Below are 8,230 nucleotides of genomic sequence, written 5' to 3' on the forward strand. Positions count from 1 at the left end.
TTTTTAGTTCAAGGGACATGTTTTTCAGATATGACCATTCCTAATTAGCAGTGGCGCTTAAGGTAATCATGAGCCAATGGTGAAATCAGGTCTCCACTTCTAGACGCTGCAGAGTGTGAACAAAGAGGTGGGAAGTTCAGTGAGTAATAACAGAAGTAGCTGAGCAAACAGAACCATTGTGCAAAGGTGAAGAGACCTATGTGTGCAGATTGACTGAGCAACACTGCAGCAAGGAAATACGATATGGAGTGTAAACACTAACGAGAACAAACTATTATTTCTTTTTTCTCAAAGGAAAAGCATGTTAGAAAGCATTATAGTTCTTCTGCCAGGGAAGAAAGGTAACCAGAACATAGCCCTACTACCTTCTCTCAGTAAGGGTCATGTAATGATACCACTTAACCTATAAATGGTCATGTTTTTCAAGGTCTTCAAAAGGACCTAAGTCCCATATGTACTCTTTGTCCTTCTAGATCTGAGATTTACCCTTTTTTCCTTGCCAGTTTTGTCCCCTGGATAATGAAATTTCATTAAGTAGTGCAAATTGCTAAAATCATTGTTTTGTTATGCATAGATCTTTGTAATCCCTTAAACACTGCTGTATTCTCTTCAGTGCTGGCTCCTCACCAACAAGAAGCGCTGATGTGCTATGTAGAGGAAACAAAGCATTAGAGTAGTGACTTGTTGAGGATTAAAACTGGAGAAACGACTACTGGAAACAAGGGCCCAGCAACAACTTCATTTAAAATATTATGGCCGGAGACTCACTGAGGAACGTACCAGCGTGAGGCGTCGGGGTAGGTTTCCAGCCCGGCCTTGGAGCGTCCCACCTCACTGGAGAGGAGGCTCAGGGCGCGAGCATGGGGAGGCTGCTGACACGCACCTGTCAGGTTCTGCGGTGGTCCCTGCCGCCAGCGCCGGGCTGAAGACGTTGCTTCCGGTGCCAAATGTAGAAGGTGTTTCCTTCCCTGAAAGGCCTAAGCTTAAATTTGTTGAGAGGGCACCACTTGTGCCAAAAGTAAGAGAACCTAAACACTCAAGTGCTATATGGGGACTTTCTACTGAAGCTACTGTGTTCACAGAAGGCAGTTTCGGGGTTTTGGCACTTGGAGGTGGTTACCTCCCTTGGGGCCATTTTGAAATGATGAACCAAGAATATGTTCGCCATGTGGTGAGTACCAGTCCCTTTTAAGCCCATCACCCGCAAAGGTGTTGGCAGCTCATGGGGGGAGGCAAAGGTGCCATCGATCACTACGTGATGCCAGGGAACCCTGGCCGCATCGTAGCAGATTGGCGGACACTGTGAGTTCAGTGAGGTGCAAGGTTTCCTGAATCAGGTTGCCCACAAGTTACCTTTCCCAGCCAAGGCTGTGAGCCGTGAGATACTTGAGAAGATGCAGAAAGATCAGGAGGAAAGAGAACGGAACTACCAAAACCCCTGGACTTTTGGGCGCACAGCCACTGCCAACATGCAGGGGATATGCAACGTGCTGAGCCCCTGGGAGTTGGCCCAGAAGGGTCCATACTGGGGCAAGTTCTACCTGGGCGGGCACAGGAACTCGCGAGCCTCGGCCACTGAGAGAAGGAATCTGCGTTTTTACTCCCTCAGCCTCCCCTAGAAGCCTCTGGGCGGCCCTTAGTTTGTAACTAAGGAGCAGCATATGAGTTAGCAATGTCTGAAAAGCTCTGTTATTTACTGACTTTTTAAAGATAAAAGTTTGAAAATCACCTCAGGGTAAAAAAAATGTCTGGGGCCGTGGCACTGTGCCTGCTTCTCAAGGGCAAGGTCCTCAGTTCAATCCCTGGTATCAAAATAAATAAATAAATAAAATATTATGGCCATCTTCACCAACTCATTTCCTAGGGCTGTGCTTTAGTGCTTGATTTCTTTTCTTTGGGATGGAGCTTAAGGAAGATGGTACTTCCTTAAACAGAATAGAAGTGACTAAGGTGTTTTGACACTCATTATCATGGGTGTTACTCCAAAAATAGAAGCCAAGTACCTACTTTTCTATTCAACCACACCTTTTCCTGCTGGTGATAAAGGCAGACTACCCATTCTTCTGACTAATCTCTAAAAATGCAGGTGAACAGAGACTGAGCTGACCTACTTTGCAAATACCAGTTGTGATGCCAGTCAGCAAACTGACTGAAGGCAGTGGTTATCTTCACAGCCGCTCTGTTTTAGGCTGAAGGCCAGACTAGGAGATGACTTAGCAATGGTACTTATGATAAAAGACATGAAATATGAAAATATTGTATCTTCCAACCTGTTATATGTCTGACATGCTGAGTTCATGTCCTCTAAAATCAAAGAATGAATTCTAGGAACAACAAAAGTTGAGAGTAATTTATTAATTTTAGTAATTATTAATATTTATCAATAACTTAGTAATTTATTAACAACTAAGAGGATAGCTCCTGAGAGGCAGGAAGGGACCTGAATGAGTAGCCAGAGATCCCACTACACAGGGAAGTTTTATAGACCAAAACCCACGTGGGTACAATGTGGGTTACAGCTAGGATTAACCAATAAGGTTACAAGTTATAGTTGCTTAGGTAATAATGATCCAATGGAGAAACAAATCACAGAACAAGGGTGCGTGGAAAGCACAAGGACTTTTTGTAGGAAACGATGGGTCTAGAGTTCGTGGTCTCCCACCTCAGTGACTGATGTCTGTCTAGACTTTATTGGGCCTGTGTCTGCCTTTTGAGGAAGAAGGCAGGTCTGGTCATTTGTCTTTATCTGAGGCCTTGTCTCCAGCAGATATGTCTCTGGCCATGCTTGTTATGTGTTTTTACTCTCAAGGACCTAGCCCTATCTGACTGCCCACCTAGGAGTACAGCATTTGCCTAGCATATGTGAGACCCTGGTTTCAATTCCCAGAATGGCAAAGAGGGAAAAATAGCAAGGGGTAGGGGATATGAGTTCTGGATGAAAATGCAATTATCAGATCTTACCCCAGATATGCTGAATCCAAGTTTTGCTATTTATTTATTTAGAGGCTATTTAGCCTAGGCTGGACTTGAACCCTCATCAAAAAAATAAAAAAAAATCATCACACAGCACCAAAGTGTACAAGTCCAAAAAGAGAGGCTGGCAGTTAGATCCTTGGTTTGTGGCAGCATTCGTGCAATCTCTGCTCCACATTCACACCGACATCATCTTCTCACATGAAATTGAGTCTGATGGCTGTAAGAGCCCACTGTACTCTAATATGATGTCATTTCAACAACCTTGTTTCCCAAAAAGGTCACATTCTGAGGTACTAGGGGTTAGGACTTCAACCTGTCTCTTTGGGAGATATACTTGAATCCAAAACAAATTCACATACCCAAGGTTCACCCTGTAGAAGTATATGATTCAGACTGCTGTAAGACTGAGAATGCAGACCATTCTCAGCTGAATGGCACAGTCTGAAATGTTGGCGCTACTCTGAATTTTTTGTCAAGGGCCCTAGAAGAAACCTTTAAAGGGACTTCATTCGCATCAATGTAAAACTCAGTCTTATTGGAAAGTAAAAGAAAAGACTCCAAGTAACAAATAGCGGGGAAAGAAAACAGAACTGGCTACCATTCACACTCTCTGTAATTGTGCATGAAGCCTGATGGGTAGTTACACTGGGCTTCCACTACGAGGTGAGGTCTACATGTGCTCACTCTCCATCAAGGTTATTATTCAGAAGATGAGTCTTGTTTTCTTTGTTTGTGCAGTGCGGGATCGAATCCATGGTGTCATTTACTCTACCATGGAGCCACACATCCTCATCTCTGGGTCTCTTGCTGAAATCTAAAATTTCTTAGGTGAAAAGTACAACTGTAGGGTTTGGATGAGATGAGGCACTGTTCATTTAGCAGAAAAATAAAGTTAATCCTTGAAGGAAATTATCAAGTTAATCCTCAAATCCTTGTTTTAAATTCAGCTGCTTTGAGTCAGCAAGCCACAGCAGTTAAACAAGTATACAGTTATCAGATTTGGGGATGGCATTTATATTTTTGAAAAAAGAACAGCTTAGCAGCCTGATGAATAAGGTCTAAGAGTTGTCCGGCTGTAGAAATAAGATCCAGAGTTATTAAGACCAATCTGTGATATTTTAATGAAGCAATAAAAGACTTCTATTAAACATATATGGTTTGAGCCAGGTGTGGTGGTGCACGCCTGTAATCCCAGCACTCAGGAGGCTGAGGCAGGAGGATCGCTGTGAGTTCGAGACCAGCCTGGGCTACATAGTGAGTTCCAGGTCAGTCTCAACCACACAGTTGAGAGACCCTGTTTCAAAAAAGCCAAAAACAAACAAACAAAAAACCATATACTGTTTGTGGCCGTGCACACACCTGTAATCCCAGCACTCAGGAGGGTGAGGCAGGAGGATCACGAGTTTGAGGTTACCCTGGGGTACACAGTGAGTTCAAGGCCAGCCTGGACTACATAGCAAGGCCATGTCTGAACGCCCCCATGTATATTTTGTTCAGTGGTCGTTACAGTTCCAAGACTGTGCAACCACTGCGATTATTCAACTCAGCACATTTTCTTAATTACGAAAGAAAACCTCATATCTATTACCAGTTACTGCCCAGGCCTCCCTGATAACCCTGGCCAATCACTAATCTTTCTGTCTGAATGGATTTGCCTATTTGTAGGCATATCATATAAATAGACATTTCATATAAACCGACCCATGTAAGAAACTTTTTATATCTGGCTTCTGTCACTCAGGATGTTTCCAAGGTTCATTCATCCACATTGTGGCATGTACGAATACTTCATTCCTTTTTATGGCTGAATAATATTCTTTAGGGATATAGCACATTTTTATACATTCATCAATAGATGGACACTTGAGTTGTCAACACTTTTTGGCTGTTATGAATGATGCAACTATAAATATGTATGTCCAAGTGTTTGTGTGAATGTTTTCAGCTCTTTCATACCTAGGAATGGAATTGCTGAATCATAATTATTTAACTTTTTGAGAAATATTTTCTAAAGCAGCTGCACAATTAAATTTTTATCAGCACAGGTTCTAATTTCTCCACATACTCCTAACACTTGTGTCTTTTGATGACAGCCATCCTCGTGGATGGGAGGAGTGGATAGACATTCTAGTAGACTGTGGGTTTGCATTTCCTCAATGACAGATAATACTGAGCATCTGTTGATTTGCTTACTGATCTTTATGTATCTTCTTTGAAATGTTTATTGAAGTCCTTTGACGTTTTGAAATTAGGTGATCTTTTCAGAGGTGAGTTTTAGGAATTCTGGAGACTGGCCAAGTTCTCTTTCCATTCTGTGGGTATTTTTTCACTCCCAGATGCTGTTCTTCAAGTGACAAGTTTTGAGTCCAATTTTTTCTTCTGTCACATTCAAAGTCCTTCAAAGTCAGAGATTTACCTCTGTGGTTTCTTCTACAAGTTTTAAAATTTTAGCCTATCTAAAAGGTATTTGATCCATTTAGAATTACTTTGTATATGGTGTAAGTCTGTGGAGAACCATAGATCCACCCCTCCGCCATTTTATGATATAGCCTATGAAGCCATGTTGTATTAGGTTTAGTTTTCCTGTAGATCACATGATATGTTCCCGTGGGTGTTTGATGTATCCTTATAAGGTAATAATCTGTTCTCTGTATGCTGATTGGTTGCATTATGGTATTATATGTTGCCACCCCTTCCGGGAGAGAGAGCGGGGTAGAGATCCGGAGATGAGGAACTAAAGTAAACTCCTTGTGTATCAAGTGTGTGCCTCTTTGCTCACGCGTCGCCAGTTCAGGCCCCTGTAGTCGCAGACCGAGTTGCCCAAGGCAATCCGGCTCGCGACAGAGTCCAACTTCACTTTTTTTTTTTTTTGCATGTGCCTATTTCCTTGTCTCAGTACATAACTGAATTCCTGATAAATTGCTTAGTTAAAAACTATTTGAGCAAATGAAAATAAATGATGCATTTGATGCATAAGAATTGCACTCATTGGAATGCTAGGTCTAATTTAGGAATTAGGGCACTGTAGTGGGTTGGATGATCCCCCAAGATGCTATATATTCATGTCCCAGAATCTGTGAATATGATTTTACTTTGACAAAAGATCTTTGCAGCTGTAACTAAGGATCTTGAGATAAGATAATTCTATATGTTAAATGGACCCTGATTCAACAAAAAATATCCTTAGAGGAGAGTCAAAAAGAAGAGACAGACGGAGAAGGCCATATGCAGATGGAGACAGATTGGAATACCTGCCAAGGAATCCAAGGATACCAGAAACTAGGTGAGGCTAGGAAGGATTCTTACCCTAAAGTCTTTGCAGGGAGCATGGCCCTTGATTTGAGACTGTTGGCCTCCAGAATGTGAGAAAAAAAAATATTATTTTGGTACCAGGGATTGAGCTCAGGACCTTGTGCTTGTGAGGCAGGCGGCAGCACCACTGAGCTAAATCACTGGTGAGAAAATAAAATTCTGATTTGATTTTTGAGGTAGGATCTTGTTATGTACTTCAGGCTGACCTTGAACTCACTATATATCCCAAACTGGCCTTGAATTCACTATGTAGCCCAGGCTGGCCTTGAACTTGCAACAATTCTGCCTCAGGTTCCCAAGCGCTGGTAACACAGGTGTGTGTTTTACACTACCAAATGTGTGGTAGTTTGTTATACTAGTTCTAGGAAATTATATGGGCGCTTTTAAATGATTGTAGGAGTATGAAACTAAGTGCTGGCTGTGGTGGCACACGCCTGTGTGGGGCTACATATTGGACTCTTTCAAAAAACAGATAGAAGCTAAGTGATATGGTAGAGAGGTTAACAGGGAAGGACAATGGAAACTCCCAGTCTCTTGAAATAGAATGAATTGTTCTAAATGGTTTTGGCATGTGTTTATACCTACTGAGAGATTCCGAGGTGATTCTGTAGTTCCAGTACTATGTTAAGAATAGAAATCAGGGCTTGGCATGGTGGTATACACCTCTAATCTTAGAACTCTAGGGGCACTGAGACAGGAGGATTACAAATTTAAGCACAGCTTGTGTAATTTAGTGACTTAATGAAACCTTGTCTCAAAATAATTCATTAAAAAATATAGCTTAGTGTGAAGGCTCTGGGTTCAATCCCTAGTACCACAAAGAGAAACAAAAAGATCAGACAATAAGGAATAATTTTTATCTTATAGAAAGCTGTGAGAAGTCAAAATGGTCATGTTGTTAATGAAAACAGAAAGCATCTGCAATGAATACTGTAGCATGTAACAGGGAAACAATACTGCTTACTGGAGAATGGGAAGTGAAGTCTAACCCCTTCTCATTCCATGTTGACTCACAATGGGTCTGTCAACCACTAAAACAAAAACATTTCAGCTGGGTGTGGTGGCACACACGCCTGTAATCCCAGCACTCAGGAGGCTGAGGCAGGAGGATCACTTTGAGTTTGAGGCCAGCCTGCACTACATAGTAAGTTCCAGGTCAGTCTTAACTACATAGTGAGACCTTGTCTCAAAAACAAAAACAAAACAAAAACATTTTCATAATTTAGAAAGTCGATTTTTAAAAGCTTTTGTATTTACACAAAGGCCTAAATGATGTGTCTTGTACTTGACACTACTAGGAAGGAAAGGATGTGGGAACTGCAGTCACCCTGGCAGTGCAGGGAGTGGAGATCATAGTAGAAGACCCAAAGCTTCCTCAATGAAGACCAGGAACAATCAACAGAGGACCACTGGGGTTGAACAGCCTCACTGTCCACTAGAAAGCCTGATTTGGATGCTTCCCCCAACCCAAGGACGCTTGTACTTCCTCCAACAGAGCTCTAAAACTGCTCTTGCTGTGTCACTGACATATTTTAAATTATTTTAAAAATATCTTGTTTCTTCTTGGAATATTTTACAACACATGCGGCTATTTCTGAAAAGTGTGTGTTTTGTCTCCCTTTATATAAATTCCTGCTTATATATTTTTTGCCTCTAGGTATTTTCCCTTTAAGAGTTAAATTTCAATCTCATCATGCAAGACACTGTCAATATCAGTTTCTGATAGCAGTAACCTTTGCTCTTTTTTTGGGGGGGGGTACCAGGGATCGAACTCCAGAACTTGTGCTTGCAAGGCAGGCAGCAGAACCACTGAGATAAGTCCGTGGCAAAGCAATAACTTTTTCTTTAAAAAATATGCTCTCACTAGCACAAGGTCCTGAGTTTGATCCCTGGTACCAAAAAAAAAAAAAAAAAAAAAAAAAAAAAATTTTTTTTTAAAAAA

General features: G+C 41.6%; 1 pseudogene; it reads left to right on the forward strand.

Moving 5' to 3' along the window:
- LOC104868720 overlaps positions 1 to 1,619 on the forward strand; it is a 17,928-nt pseudogene extending 16,309 nt beyond the window's left edge.
- Positions 1,620 to 8,230: the final 6,611 nt, after the last annotated feature.

The sequence above is a fragment of the Fukomys damarensis genome, unplaced genomic scaffold (genome assembly GCF_012274545.1).
Source record: "Fukomys damarensis isolate Sample0158 unplaced genomic scaffold, DMR_v1.0_HiC HiC_scaffold_17, whole genome shotgun sequence".
Classification (NCBI taxonomy): Eukaryota; Metazoa; Chordata; class Mammalia; order Rodentia; family Bathyergidae; genus Fukomys; species Fukomys damarensis.